We start from the raw sequence: 14,668 nt of genomic DNA, 5'->3' as shown, positions 1-14,668 counted from the left end.
GCCACTTTCGATTTAAAGCTTTAATTACTTACCGTATTTTCAATCGCTGCCAAAACACAAAAACATGTGCTCTCCACAACAGAACTGAAAACTCCAAAAACACTACATTTCTCTTTCACTATATAGTATACAATTGTGCTTTGAAATAAAATTTTGCAATTAGACTATAATTAAGAGCAAGGATACATATGGCTGGTTTCAGGAATTTTGTAAATTTAACAAATTTTGTTGATTGTTAACGTACAATTTATTGCACAATTAAATTTATTTCTTCTCATTCTCATTTTTTCTCTCAATTTAAATTAATGATCCAACCAAAGCACACAATTCATAAGATTGTACAAATTTGTTGAAACTTTTACTCAGCAATCTTAACCTTGCATCATATAAAACTTCCATCTAAAATCCCACCTATAATGATATCAAATTTGTTCTAAGCACACTGGACCACTAAATAAAGTGGCCAGTCAAAATACAGTCAAGGTTTTGCACTACAAAGTCCAAAAACAGCAATGAGATAGTGACCGGATTAACTGTCTTCATGATGTCCACCTTAATTTGGTCAAATAAATATTTGCTAATGACATGGAAAAGAATTATTTGTCTGAAAGAAACAATCATGGGAAATTACAGTAATATTGGTGGAGATCACACCATGACCAGTCAGTGTTAGAAATGCAAGCCACTTTAAGGGGTATCTGGAACAGCTCTGGAGTTGGAGTGTGGATGCTGATTGAAAATTGTATTTGGTTTTGGGCTCTTGTGGTGTAGCAGCAGTGTCCCTATTGCTATGCCAGGAGTCCTGGGTTCAAAAGCCACCTGCTTCAGAGACGTGTAAAAACATTAGATCCGGATATATTTAAAAATAAAATCACAAACGATCAAAGAATGGCTGATTGCCTGACTCCTCTTCCCTGTCTCTACAATCCTTTCTTAGGGCTTGTATAGTGTTCTTATCTCTCAGCTAGGTGGCCCAAGTTCAAGTCCCACCTGTTCCAGCAGTGATTAGGAAATAAAAAAAAATCAAATAAAAATCAAGAGAGCTAGGTTCTATATTGCATTGCCCCTGTCAGGCTCTGCACATACACTGATAATTGGAAACACGGGTGATTTAGCAGTGGCAGATAATAGACGAACATTACGAGTCATTTGGTGGCAGAAAAAAAGCCGTTCAGTTGTGTGCAAGAGCACTTCTGGAGAGAAAAAAAGGAATCGGTTCTTTAGGGCTGTTTGAGCCAGATAGTCTGGGTTCAAGATCCGGGAACAAAAACAGAAGTTGCTGGAAAAGCTCAGCAGGTCTGGCAGCGTCTGTGAAGGAAAAAATCAGAGATAACGTTTCAGTTCCGGTGACCCTTCCTCAGAACTCTGTTCTTTCAGTTTTTATGGGTTCAAGATCCACCTACTTCATAACATTTCTGAACAGGTTATTAAAAAAAGCTGGGTTTTCCACTCCTGATGGACACTGCTTTTAACTGATTAACTGCTGGATTTATCAAACAGGTGATTTGCTGGTGGGTTCTTCTGGCGCTGAGGTAATACCTCTATCTCTGGACTAGGAGACCTAGGTTCAAGTCGTACATGCTCCAGAGCTGTGATAGAACATCTCAGAACAGGCTGATTAGAAAATATCTTCGAACTGGATTCTTCCTCAGTGGGGGATTGGCTTCTGGACAGGGCACGTATGCAGAGGCAAAGGTGGAAACTAGTTTGCAATAAACTACAGATTTACAATAAAACCCTTGCAAATTTGTGAAACCTTTCCTGTCTAATTTGCCATATGGATATTGATCTGTTAAACAACCATGTCTAATCATATAAGAAAGTGACTGCACCTTCTATTCTTGATATTCATGGACTCCCTTGTCAATCAATAAACTTAGTCTTAAAAATATTCAATAACTTATGGGTACCTATAAACAACTGAGAACGACAAAAAAAAACCCACACCTTTCTACATACAAACATTCTCTGGACTCTGCAAAATGTGTGCAAATTAGTTTGGTTACATTAAGAAAACATTACATTTACACATATGGAAATGGAAAGACATAAAATGATTTGAATGGTTTCAAAAACCATTCTAAAGGAGGGTCACTGGACTCAAACTTGAACACAGATACTATCAGATCTGCTGAGTTTGTCCACCGATTTGCTTTCTTAACGCTGTTGTCCTTCCGTCTTCAAGGATCTATGGACATGTTTACCAAAGCCCAAAAATCCTCTGTACATCCTAGAGTCCCACCATTCTACGCACAATCCCTTGCCTGGTGAGCCCTCCCAAAACTGGTAACGCCTTCATTGACGGATATCACGGCAAATCATCTTAATGATTACAATGGCTTCCCTGAGCGGCACGTGGGCGCCTCCCGGACTTTTGGCTGGGGCTGGACAGGCGGCCAGCTCACGCATGCGCACTCACGAGACACACCTCGCGCCACACCCCACGGGTGGAGCCGACTTTACACATGCGCAGCTCTCCCTCCCAGCCCCGCTATAATCAGAGCGCGCGGGGTGGGGGAGGAAGAAGAGAGCGCACTCACGCAAGCGCGGGCGCGACACTCACCCATAGCGTCGCCGATCCCTCAAACGCTTGTTGTAGTCGTCTCTCGCCGACCCCCCCCTCCCCTCTATCTCTTTCTCAGGGGGAGGGCCACCGAGTTCCGGGTCCGGTTAGATAACCGAGCGGCGGGGCACAAGTACGATCGGGGCCTTCGAACCAGCTCCACCGGGTCAGATGGCGAGGCACCGGGAAGGGTCCGTCACATTAATCTCCGGCCGGGTTCCCTTTTTTCCGTTTTGGGTTCGCCCTCGCCGTGTTATTCGGGAGAAGTGTGTGTCTGTGTGTGGATAAGGAGGGTGTGGTACTGTGCCTTCTCTGTCTTTCGCCCTCGATGCTCCAGCTCCCGCCGCCACAACCGTCTTGTCTTTCTCTGCCTTCGCTCCGGAGCCGCTGCCGAGGCTGCGCACGAGCTCACCGGCCCCGCCCCCAGACCGTTGCCTATTGGCTGAGCCTCTACACCGGCGTTCTGACCTCTGCCCCGGGTGCGCCTTCCGATTGGACGTCCCCGGCGTTCATCACCGCCCTCATCTCTAACCTGCGCCCACCCATTGGACGACACCTCGTTCCGCTTTCCTGTATGTCCCTGATTGGCCTAAACCTGACGTCTTGTGATTGGCTATCCGAGGTGCTGATCATGGATATTGTCCATCAGTAACACTTCAGCACAAGGATATTCGGCCCTTCTGCATTGTTCTATTATCAAGAAAAATCATGGTTGATGTATGCATTAACCTGCTTTTTTTGTTTAAATCTTTAGGGTCATAGAGTTTTTACAGCTTGGTAAAAAGTCCTTCAGACCATCATGTTGGCCTGGTCATCAGTCATCAACCTAAATATTCTAATCCCACTTTACAGTTCTTGACTCCAGTGAAGATGACACCCATCCCTCTTGGGAGATGAAGGACTGTGTTCAAGGTACATGTCGCTTCTGTATTGTTTTGAACAGTGTGGCATCAAGTCTAAAGAGCTGGAAGGATCCATACAAGAAGGAACTTTGTGGAGAGCACTGACCTTTTTGTTAATTTTAAGAAGGTTTGATGTCACTGTATCATTGCTGCTTGTGAAGAACATGAAGGAGCAGTATCCGTCCATGCGGCGACCTGGATCAGTGGGCCGAGGAGTGGCAGATGGAGTTTAATTTAGATAAATGCAAGGTCTTGCTTTTTGGTAAGGCAAACCAGGGCAGCGCTTATACAGTTAATGGTGGGGTTCTGGGGAGTGCTACCAAACAAAGAGACCCTGGGAGAGCAAATTGCTGCAGTTGCTGGAATCTGTACTGAAAGCAACAAATGCTTGAGATCACAGCAGGTCAGACAGCATCCATGGAGAGAGAGCAAGCTAATGTTTCAAGTCTGATGAAGGGTCATCTAGACCCAAAAAGTTAGCTTTCTTTCTGTCCATGGATGCTGTCTGACCCACTGTGATCTCCAGCATTTGTTGTTTTCAGTCAGAGACACTGGTGTGCAGGTTCATAGTTCCTCGAAGATGGAGTTGTAGTTAGGCAGGTTAGTGAAGAAGGTGTTTGGTACATTCACCTTTATTGGTCAGTGCATTAAGTATAGGAATTGGGATGACATATTGTGGCAGTACAGTTAGGCCACTTCTGGATACTGTTTTCAATTCTGATCTCCCTACTAAAGGAAAGATATTGTTAAACTTGAAAGGGTTCTGAAAAGGTTTACAAGAATGTTGTGGGGATTGGAGAGTTTGAGCTATAGGGAGAGGCTGAATAGGCTGGGGCTATTTTCCCTGGAGCATCAGAGGCTGAGGGATGACGTTATAGAAGTTTATAAAATCATGAGGGGCATGGATAGGGTGAATAGCCTGGGTAGGGTAGTCCAAAACCATAGGGCATAGCTTTAAGTTGAGAGGGGAAAGATATAAAAGGGATCTAAGGGGCAATTTTTTTACACAGAGGGTGGTGCATGTATGGAATGAGCTGCCAGGGGAAGTGTTGGAGGCTGGTACAATTACAGCATTTAATAGGCATCTGGATGGGTACATGAATAGGAAGGGTTCAGAGGGATATGGGCCAAATGCTGGTAAATGGGACTAGATTAATTTAGGATATCTGGTCGCATAGACGAGTTGGACCGAAGGGTCTGTTTCCATGCTGTACAGCTCCATGACTCTATGACATCATGAGTTCCAATGCCCCAACTTTCTCCAACTCTGCATCCAGATTGAGGCTACTTAACCATCTCCATATTCATTGTTAATGAGCCTGAAGATCCATCATCTTTTAACTTTAAGGACAACTGTCATTGAGCCTTGTCTGTTGTGGTTGTAAAGTCCAAATTGTGAGAGGCAATCGCTTCTACAGTTGGTGCAAATGAACAGCTTAGTTCAAGGACAATACAATACAGGTACATGTTGTCAATGCCAATGGTCCTGGTTGGCTTTTGTACCCCTCCCAAGTGTCCCCCCCAACCCTTCTTCATTTCAGCTCATCAGTATACCATTTGTTTCTTTCTCTATCTCTCCTGAAGCTTCATTATTGAATTCCTGCAATTAGTTTTTGGCTCCTACCATGGCATTGAAAAGGCTCCTATCAAAGTCACAATTGATTTCCTGTTTGATTGCATAAAAGGTAAATTATCTCACCTCATTTGTCTCTACTCTTTTGCGACATTGGTATTGTTGATCACCATTCTCCACTCAGGTTTTCCAACTGTATGGGGCCACGTGAGCCTTGTTCCATTTTTACATGTCTGTTCGTAGCTAGAATATTACCTGCAATGGCTTCACAAGCATTCTCACGTGGTTACTTCTGATGCCATTCATTTTCTTGGTCCCGTCCTATTCCGTATTCAACGTTGCTTTTTGGAGATATCATCAGAAAATACAGCATCAGTTTATACATGTAAACTGGTGGCCCCCAGCGCTATCTCACTACAGCCCTTTGATTCCCCTGCTGCCTCTAACTGTTGTCTCTTATCACTTTTGTGATATCTGGTACTCAATGAGCAGAAATTTCTTCTAATTAAATATTGGGAAGTTTGATTCTCACTGCAAACTCTCTTCCTTAGGCACACACTGTATTCCTATCCCTAATGACCTTCTGAGGCTGGAGCTTGCTTTCGTATTTGATCCCTCAGTGAGCTTCTGATCGCATCCCTAAGCACCATCCCTAAGAGAACCATTTCCACCTTTATTTAATCACACAACCCGACACTGCCTCCAATCATGCTGGCCTGTGCTTCATTCTCCATCACCTTGAGGATATTCAAAACTCTGCTGTAAGTAAGTAATTATGCAACAAGCTTTGCCACTTCTGTGCACACGATCTTGTTCCTGGCTAAGTTTTTTTTAATTTTAAAATTGTCATTTACCAAGTAAGAAGGTATTGCCTAGGTCTTGATGAAAGCAGAAGTGGTTCAGATATTTGAAGACACTAATAAAATCAATAAGGAGGAGCCAATAAATAGGCTATCTGTAAGTTGATAAGGCGTTATGACCAGATGACATAGGTCCAGGAAGACTGATGGAAGTAAGCGTGGAAATTATAGAGACACTGGCTGTAATTTTGTGGTATTCCTTAAACTTGGGTGTTGTGCCAGAGGACCAGAGAATTATTAAATATTAAAATAATATTAAACCTTTGGTGATCAGTCCAGAAATTATAGGCCAATCAGTTGAATTTCATAGCAATTCATAGTCAGTTTATTTATAGTCACTTTGAAAAATATGGGCTAATTAAAGAAAGCCAACACAGATTTGTAAACAGCAAATTGTGTTTAAATTACTTGCTGAAGTTTTTTGAAGAGGTAACAAGGAGGATTGATGAGACTTATGCTGTTAATGTGGTGGACACAGACTTCAAAAGACATGAACACTGGAACTTTTCCCCAGACCTCTCAGTCTCTTTAACTATGTCTATTTTTTATAATGTAATGCATTAACCAAGCTATCTATTGGTTATTAGCTGCTGTAATATCTCCTTCTTATTTAACTCGGTGTCAAGTTTTTTCTTGCCCTTTTGCATGTTACGTATGCCATTAAAAGTTGCTATGAAAAATGTCATTCATGTTAGCCTTGAAACACCCATCTACTGCGACTGTATGTTACTTCCACTGGATATCAGATAAACACCATGACAAACCAAAGGGAATAAGAGAGGTGATATTGAAGAAGAACTGGATAATGCAAGCACACATGTCAAATCTGGTGTTGCCACTAACTCCAATTGCTGCACTTCCTTCAAAAATATTTATTCTGTAGAGATACTGCTGCAACTCAAAAGAACTTGGCAAGACTGCCTTTGGAGCCTCAAATTATCATATGGATTTTTCTGCCTGTTCATACTGCTCAGCAAAGCAGTTTTAACAGAAGAAATGCTCTTATCCACTGATTTTTGAAGCAATAAATTGTACTTCTGTGCTGCTGCACATTGGTGAATCTTCTCTAGGCACACTTGTGCTAGTGCACTGACTACATTTTATAGTTCATTTATAGACAAAACACATATGTATGGTTTTCCTCAGTGCTGTTTTGCCAACTGTTTGAGTCTGGAATGCACTACATCAGTGTGGTGGAGGCAGGTTCAATTGAGATGCTGAAGAGGGCAATGGATGATTGTTTCCGTTTAACAACATAGAGGGTTACAGGGAAAAGGCAAGAGATTGGCATTAAATTAAAATGCTCAGAGATCTGGGCAGACACAAGGGCTGTGTGGCCTCTCTGCACACTAACAATTTTGTGATTCTGAGCAGTTCTGAAAGTTGTTCTGAATGTAACGTCTAGATTCTCTAAAAGTTTTATCTCGCTGTATTCAAAGCAATCACCATGTACAATGAGACAGCAAAGAATATGAGCTCTTCCTTGTTGCTAAACACCACATAAAGGTGGTTGACCAAAGAACCAATGACGACACGAGGAAAACATTTTAATGTAGTAAGTAGTTAGGATCGGAATGGCACTGTCTGAGGGTTTGTTGGAAGCAGATTCAGTTGTAGTCTTCAAAAGGGAATTGGGTGATCACCTGAAGAAAACTATTTACAGGGCTAAGGAAGAGTGGGAACTGCTGCATGGGTCTTGGAGAGAGCTGGCATGGACTTAATGGGCCAACAGCTTCCTACTGTGCAGCAAACATTCAATGATTCTATCCGGGTAAAGGTTTATATAACATTTTTATCACTGTAAAGGGAAAAAATTTCTGCTGCTCCGATCCAATTGCTTGGTGAAGATTCTCAAGAATAAAGGGGACTCAATAACTATAATTTTTAAAGAGACAAATTTGGAACATTAGTTTAAATTGAACAAGGACATTGTAATTGTGATCCATCATATGTGATGAAATGGAAGATGATAACCAAACTGATGTATGTTAATGATTCTGTCAAACAAAGGCTAACATTCTGCTTCTGCTGAAGCCTGGAGCCCATCAATCTTTTAACTGTACTCGAGTTTGAAGATGACATTCAGAACTCCTTGGTTGTGAAGGAGGTTCGTTGAACCCTTCGCTGCACAATGTTCTGCTCATGGCTTGCCAAGAAACTGCATTATATCTTCATTCCATTATGCAGTTCGTGCGTCCCAGTCCCCTGCATTCTTCTTTAGTAATAAAATGTAAATGTCCAGCAGGAATTATGTAGAATTACAATATACAAACAGGCAATTTGGCGATAGGTCAATGCCAATACTGATGTTCCATTCAAGCCTGCTCCTGCAGTATTTCATCCTACACCATCAGCAAATGCTTTTATTCCTGTCTCCCTCATGAGTTTATTCAGCTTTCCTGTTAAATGCTTTGTGGATTTAAAGTGGCACTTCAGTTAAAAGGCATGTTACCCCCATGCATCTATCTTTTTCAGAAACCACGAACAGCTTATGTTCTGGGTTTTATTTATGGACTTTGAGTGCTTTGCTCATTATTATTTTATCTGTGAGCTTTTATAAAATTCTTTCATGAGATGTGGGTGTTCCTTTTATTGCTCAGAGGGCAGTTAAGAGACAACCGCGTTGCTGTGGGTCTGGAGTCACATGTAGGCCAGCAGGTAAGAGCAGCAGTTTCCTTCCCTAAAGGGCATTAGTGAACCAGATAGGTTTTTCCTGACAATCAATCATTACGCACTTTGTTCCAGATTAAGAGAATTCAAATTCCACCATCTGCCATGGCAGGATTTGAACGCAGGTCCCGACAACATTTCCTGGGTCCCTGGATAAATAGTTTACAGATAAATGATTTACTAACAGACTTTGCTAATGGACCTGTCCTTTTAGATGGCATTGGTGCATTCCATCAGCAGTGGTTATGTGGGCAACTCTTTTGCCTCCAAGTCAGAAGGTTGTTGGTTGAAGTCCCATTTCGGTGACTTCAGTGTAAAATTCTGGCCTGACACTCCAGCACTAAAGGGAGTGTCGCACTTTTGATATTCTATCTATTAGATAAGATGTTAAACTGAGGTTCTCACAAGTGGACCCCCTGCCACTATTACAAATAAAAACAGGGGACTTCACCTTGGTATAAAAATAAAAAAGTGCTGAAAAAACCCAGCAGGCATGGCAGCATCTGTGAAGGGAGAAGCAGAGTTAACGTTTTGAGTCCAGTACGGACTTTTTCACAACAAAGAATGAGTTTCGAAAGTTAAACTGGACATAATTGTTAACTGTTTGTCTCTCCACAGATGCTGCTAGACCCACTGAGTCTCTCCAGCATTCTCTGTTTTTATTTCAGATTTCCAGCATCTGCAGCATTTTGTGTTTATTTGAGAATTCACCCTGGTGTTCCAGCCAAATTTTATTCTCAATCAGAATTTTTCACATTGCAGTTGACATGAGTTTTCTAAATTACGACAAAAGGCCTCAAAAATAATTGGCTGTAAAGAACTTTGGAACACATTGAGGTCATAAAATTCTCTATTCAAATACAATTCTCTGATTTAATGACTTAGTACATTTCATTATCCTGCACTATCTTTACATATTTATTCTTGTTGCTAACAGCTTTGTGGCATATAAAGTTTATGACATGTTTGTTTCCTGAAGTGTTATTCTTTGTTTGTCTAAAGTCTTTGAATGGTGTTTGGTTGATTGCTTTCCTATACTGTTAAATATAATGTTTTTAAATATTCCATTTCTTTATGTCTGCTTTCCCTAAGAATACTCTGAATCTTTATTGGAATGCTGTTCCTTGGGCATCTTCACTTTCTGCATTATGGTCATCCTTTAAGCTATAGAGAGCTTAAAGAAAGCTGCATCATTGGATTTTCCCCCTCAGGAGGAGGTTAAAGTTCACGTGTTACTATTCTGAAGAGATGCTAGGTGAATCTTCCTGAAGCCCTAGCTAAATTTATCTCTCAACCAACATTTTTAAAACAATTCTGAAGAAGGGTCACTGGACCTGAAACGTTCACTCCGCTGTCTCTCGACAGATGCTGCCAGACCTATTGAGTTTTCCCTGCAATTTCTGTTTTTGTGTCATTTAAACAGATTATCCGACCATTATTCCATTGCTCTGTATGTGGGAGCTTACTCTGTACAAATTGACTGCCATGCTTCTGTTACAACAGAGACCACTGTTCAAAATTTCTTGATTGTTTTCTATAGTTCTTTGGAATGAGCTGAGGTCATCCAAGCTGCTATGTTCCTTTATTGCGTTTACCAAACTACTGACTTTCCTGTGTAAGGTATTCCTGCTCAATGCAATAGAATTTTATTAGTCAGGGCCTGATTACCACCAGGATTTTATGGGACAAAGCCTTGATTGGGATGTTAAAATTATATAATGTTCTTGAAAAAATGTATATGTTTTCATTTTGTGGTTGGTATACTACTAAGAAATATATATATAAACTACATTTTAGGTGACTCTAATTATCCACAAATTTCCAGCTCAGATAAAGGAGCATACACTTAAAAGAATTAATTGGAATACTATTTTGCCTAGATGTTGTTACAACAATAACTACTATTGTGTTCAAAGGGTGTCTCCAAATAAGATGGCCCATGTTGCATCCCGAGGTGAACATCGAAAACCTTCCATCAAGGTCTAAACAGAAAGTTGGATAAATACATAGAAGGAAAAACAAGCAGGGTTATGGGATAAAGAGCAGGGATGGGGGAGTTAATCAGACACCTAGATACCATAACTGAGAGCAGTAATCTTTAAAGAGCAACTATGAATGATCCAGGAACCCCTTGCTCTGGGGAGGTTGGATGAAATTGTGAAAGAGGATGGAAGAACAGGCTTGAATCTGATCTTTCTAGCAATTGAACGTATCAGCATGGGTTTATGAGATGGAGGCCTTGCCTAACATATTAGCTGCAACTACAGACTTTGTTGACAGCAGGAATTCTGTGGATTTTTTAGATTTTGGTACAGCACGTAATCCTATGGCAAACCTCAGGGACCTGATAACTGGCCAAAACAGGGAAGGTAATCTGTGAATAGAAATATTCCCTGGGGGTGATAATCACCGTCAGTAGTGTAATCCGGGTCACTGCTGGGGCCATTTCTGTTTAACAGTAAAGTTTAAAATAAGGCTGAGTTAGCTTTGTAGTTTGGACTTAAACTGGAAGAGGGACTCAAACATTTGGGGAAAAGACCAAACAAATCCAAATGAATGTTAACACAATGTGGAGCTGGAGAAACACAGCAGGCCAGGCAGAATCAGAGGAGAAGGAAAGCTGATGTTTTGGGTCGGGACGCTTTTTCTGAAATGTCAGCTTTCCTGCTCCTCTGATGCTGCCAGGCCTGCTGTGTTCCTCCAGCTCCACACTGTGTTAGCTCTAACTCCAGCATCGGCAGTTCCTACTATCTCCAAATTAATGTTGGTGTTTTTGAAACAGCAACTTCCAAAATGTCTCACGTATCTAAAACAAGGTAGCAGAGTTTTCAGAAAAAGGAGTTGGTATTCTTGAGGCCAAAATATCTTCACTTTGATTATTTGGAATTCTCAGAGAGCTGTGGCTATTTAGTTTTGAGTGTATTTAAAACAGAAATGGATAGAAGTTTGGGTGTGAAAGGAGTCAAGCGATATGGTGATTGTCCAGAAAAGTGCAGTTGCAATAGTCATCACAGTAATAATCATGTTGAATGGCGCAGCAGGCTCAGGGGGCCTGTGTCCTACTTCTGCACTTATTGCTTATGTTCTCATGTTTCTCTGGCTTCCTTAGGCTGTCTTTTCCAAGGATGAATAGAGAGACAAAGACCGGCCTCTCTCTCAACTCTGCTTGAAAAGTAATTCGTGCTCTGAGTTATCATAAAGAACTAGTGCCATGAAGGAGCCTCCCAGAGCAACTATGTCCATCTGGGTTCATTGAGTGGAAATTATTTTGCGTTTTGGGTGCAGGTGGCTCGGAGTATGAACAGTGACTTACAATCATCACCATGGCAATGGTACATAATAATATTTATACATGGTGATTAATTAGATATAATTATTATACCTGTACGTAGTTTCCGATTATCATACATAGTAATTATAGTAATTCCAATGATTCTTACACAGTTTAGAAAGTTCATTCGTCCAGCTTCCACTTTGTACTATAACTGGCCTCTCTAAATCTCATTTACACCCTAGGGAATATTAATTGTTTATTTGATTTATCTTAGTAAAATTGTTCCGTGCAGCCTACTATGCATGTCCCAGCATGGATTGATCATGTCATAATGTTGAATCCTTATTCTAATGAACTCTAAACTCGCTGAAGGATTGTTTGCAAGTCAGAGGAATCATGTTGCATTAATGTAGGTGGATGTCTAGTTTAAGGTCCAGTAACGAGCATCACATCGAAGTGAGCTTTATATAAATGCATTATTTATTTCAGATTGACAGATTTAGTCGTGGTACTCCCATCCCTAGTGATTTCATTTGTATTCAGTCATGTGGAATGTATTATTGCATCTCAGCCAAGACTTAGAAACTGAAATTTTTAAAAAAATCAAAATTAAAAAAATCTTGGAATGGAGAACAGAACAAAGGTGAACTTTAAAATAGAATAAAGAAGTGTGGTATTGGAGATCTGAAGCAAACAAAAACAGAAATTACTGAAGAATCTCAGCAGATCTGACAGCATTTACGAGAGGGCTATAAAGAAGGCTCACTGAACTCAAAATATTAACTGTTCTCTCTCCACAGATGCTGCCAGACTTGCTGAGTTTCTCCAGCAATTTCTATTTATGTTTGTTTTGAAGGCTAACATTAGCTGGTTTGACATTCAAATTAATGCAGCCAAAACTTTGGGTGTGAGTTTACTGCTAAAAGTATTGCTTAAAGTGATGATTTCAATCCACAAGTAATTACATCCTAACATAGCATGTACTAACTGGGCTGTTTCATGTCCTTGATATGGTGAGTGCAGGAGATTTGTCTCTTCCCTAACTGCTGTGCCTATTAATGATAGTGTGGGTTTTCAATGGATTTGTTCATTCACCTAGTGATGGAGTTGCCAACAGCTCTTCACATTACACCACATGGTCATTAGAAATTTGTCAAAGCAGCAAAACTAGTTGTGGGAAACAGTGATAGTAGGAACTGCAGATGCTGGAGAATCTGAGATAAGAAGGTGTAGAGCTGGATGAACACAGCAGGCCAAGCAGCATCATAGGAGCAGGAAAAATAGGGGGATGGGTCTGGGTGGGATGCTCTGAGGGTTGGTGTGGACTGGTTGGGCCGAAGGTCCTGTTTCCACACTGTAGGGATTCTATGAAAGCTGATGTTTCGGGCCTAGACTCTTCTGTTGGCCTGAGATTGTTCATCTGCCTCTTCCACCCATCTGGGTTAGTTTTTCTCTGTGCTTATGGAGCATGGTGGTATTGTTTTTCCAGGAACTTTATTCCAACACATGATCATCCCAAGTGAGAAACCTCCCATTTGTTTATTTTCCCTTTCTAGTGTAGTTCTGCCTATTCACAGCAGCTATCACCCATGTTGGCGTAAACAAGTGACAGGTACCCTAATGGATTTTTAAAAATTCTCTGAAAGATCAACACCATTTCTTTAAAAAGGATTTTCAACCTGTACATCTCTTAATAACGCTAGAAATGAAATCCCTTCAACATTCACACCTTCCATCACAGTGGCAGCGGTGTGCACCATTTATAACATACATTGCAGCAACTCGCCAAGAATCGCCATACAGCCCCTTTCAAACCCATAACCTCCACAACCAAGAAGGACAAGGGCAGAGATGCACATGGAATGCCACCACCTGAACTTTCCCCTCCAAGCCAAGCACCATTCTGCTTTAAATATTTAGCTCTGTGCCTTCACTTTGGTGGGTCAAAGTCCTGGAACCCCCTCTCTAACAGCGCTGTGGGCACCTCTATACCCCAAAGATTGCAGTAGTTCAAAAAGGCAGCTTACCACTACCTTCTCCAAGATAATCAGAAATGGGCAACAAATACTGGCCCAGCCAGCGATGTTCATGAACGAGTGAATGAATGAACAAAAAAAAAAAATTCTCTCAATGTTCTTAGCACTAAAAATTTCGAACAAATTTTTCTCTTCTTGAGAGTGCCTGGCACACCCAATTGGAGAGAAACAAGTGTTGCAGCCTTCCAGGATTAGATTGACTCGAAATTAAAGATTAATCTCCTGAAGCCTTTTACGAGCAACCCTGGAGAAAAGTCATGGATGCTAACTTCTTTTAGCAATTATTTTCATGGATACTTTTGGATATCAGTGAGAAAAATATTGCAGATTATGAGAAGAAAACTTTTGACAGTTAACAAATCAAGCGGGTGATTTTTGCTTTCCAGTTGGCACAAGAGTGTGGTGGGAATTTGTAAGAATGGATGTTTTGTCTTAACCATTGGTGGCCATGGGTCCAGAGGAGGCTGTGAGCCACAGTTCCAAAAAATACAACTAATTAGAGTTGGCAACCCTATGTGGAAGGCTGTGCCGCAGTGAGCAGCATCCTCACCTCTGAATTGGAAACTCCAGTTTCAAGTCCCACTCCAAGACTTGATGGCTAAGGAAGGTACATTTGTCAAATGGCCAAACAAATTGAGGATCAGCTTGTGCATCCTTCCAACAAGCACTAATAGCAGGCAGTTAGGATATGAATCAGGAGTTGGCTGTTGCTCCTTGAGGCTGCTTCACCATTCAGTAAAATCATGGCTGATCTGACTGTGGCCCCCACTTCACATTCCTACACCACCCC

The 14,668-nt window shown here is 41.2% G+C and overlaps 1 long non-coding RNA gene across 1 annotated transcript; it reads left to right on the top strand.

Moving 5' to 3' along the window:
• Window positions 1-2,501: 2,501 nt before the first annotated feature.
• LOC125484835 lies at window positions 2,502-10,301 on the top strand. The gene is made up of 3 exons (XR_007263659.1): window positions 2,502-2,754; window positions 3,318-3,727; window positions 9,661-10,301. It is a non-coding gene; the product is annotated as an uncharacterized LOC125484835 (long non-coding RNA).
• The last annotated feature ends 4,367 nt before the right edge of the window (window positions 10,302-14,668 follow it).

Source organism: Rhincodon typus, chromosome 1, assembly GCF_021869965.1.
Source record: "Rhincodon typus isolate 14 chromosome 1, sRhiTyp1.1, whole genome shotgun sequence".
NCBI classification, from domain to species: domain Eukaryota; kingdom Metazoa; phylum Chordata; class Chondrichthyes; order Orectolobiformes; family Rhincodontidae; genus Rhincodon; species Rhincodon typus.
Note: the sequence above shows the minus strand (reverse complement) of the source record. Positions and strands in the feature narration are given on the sequence as shown.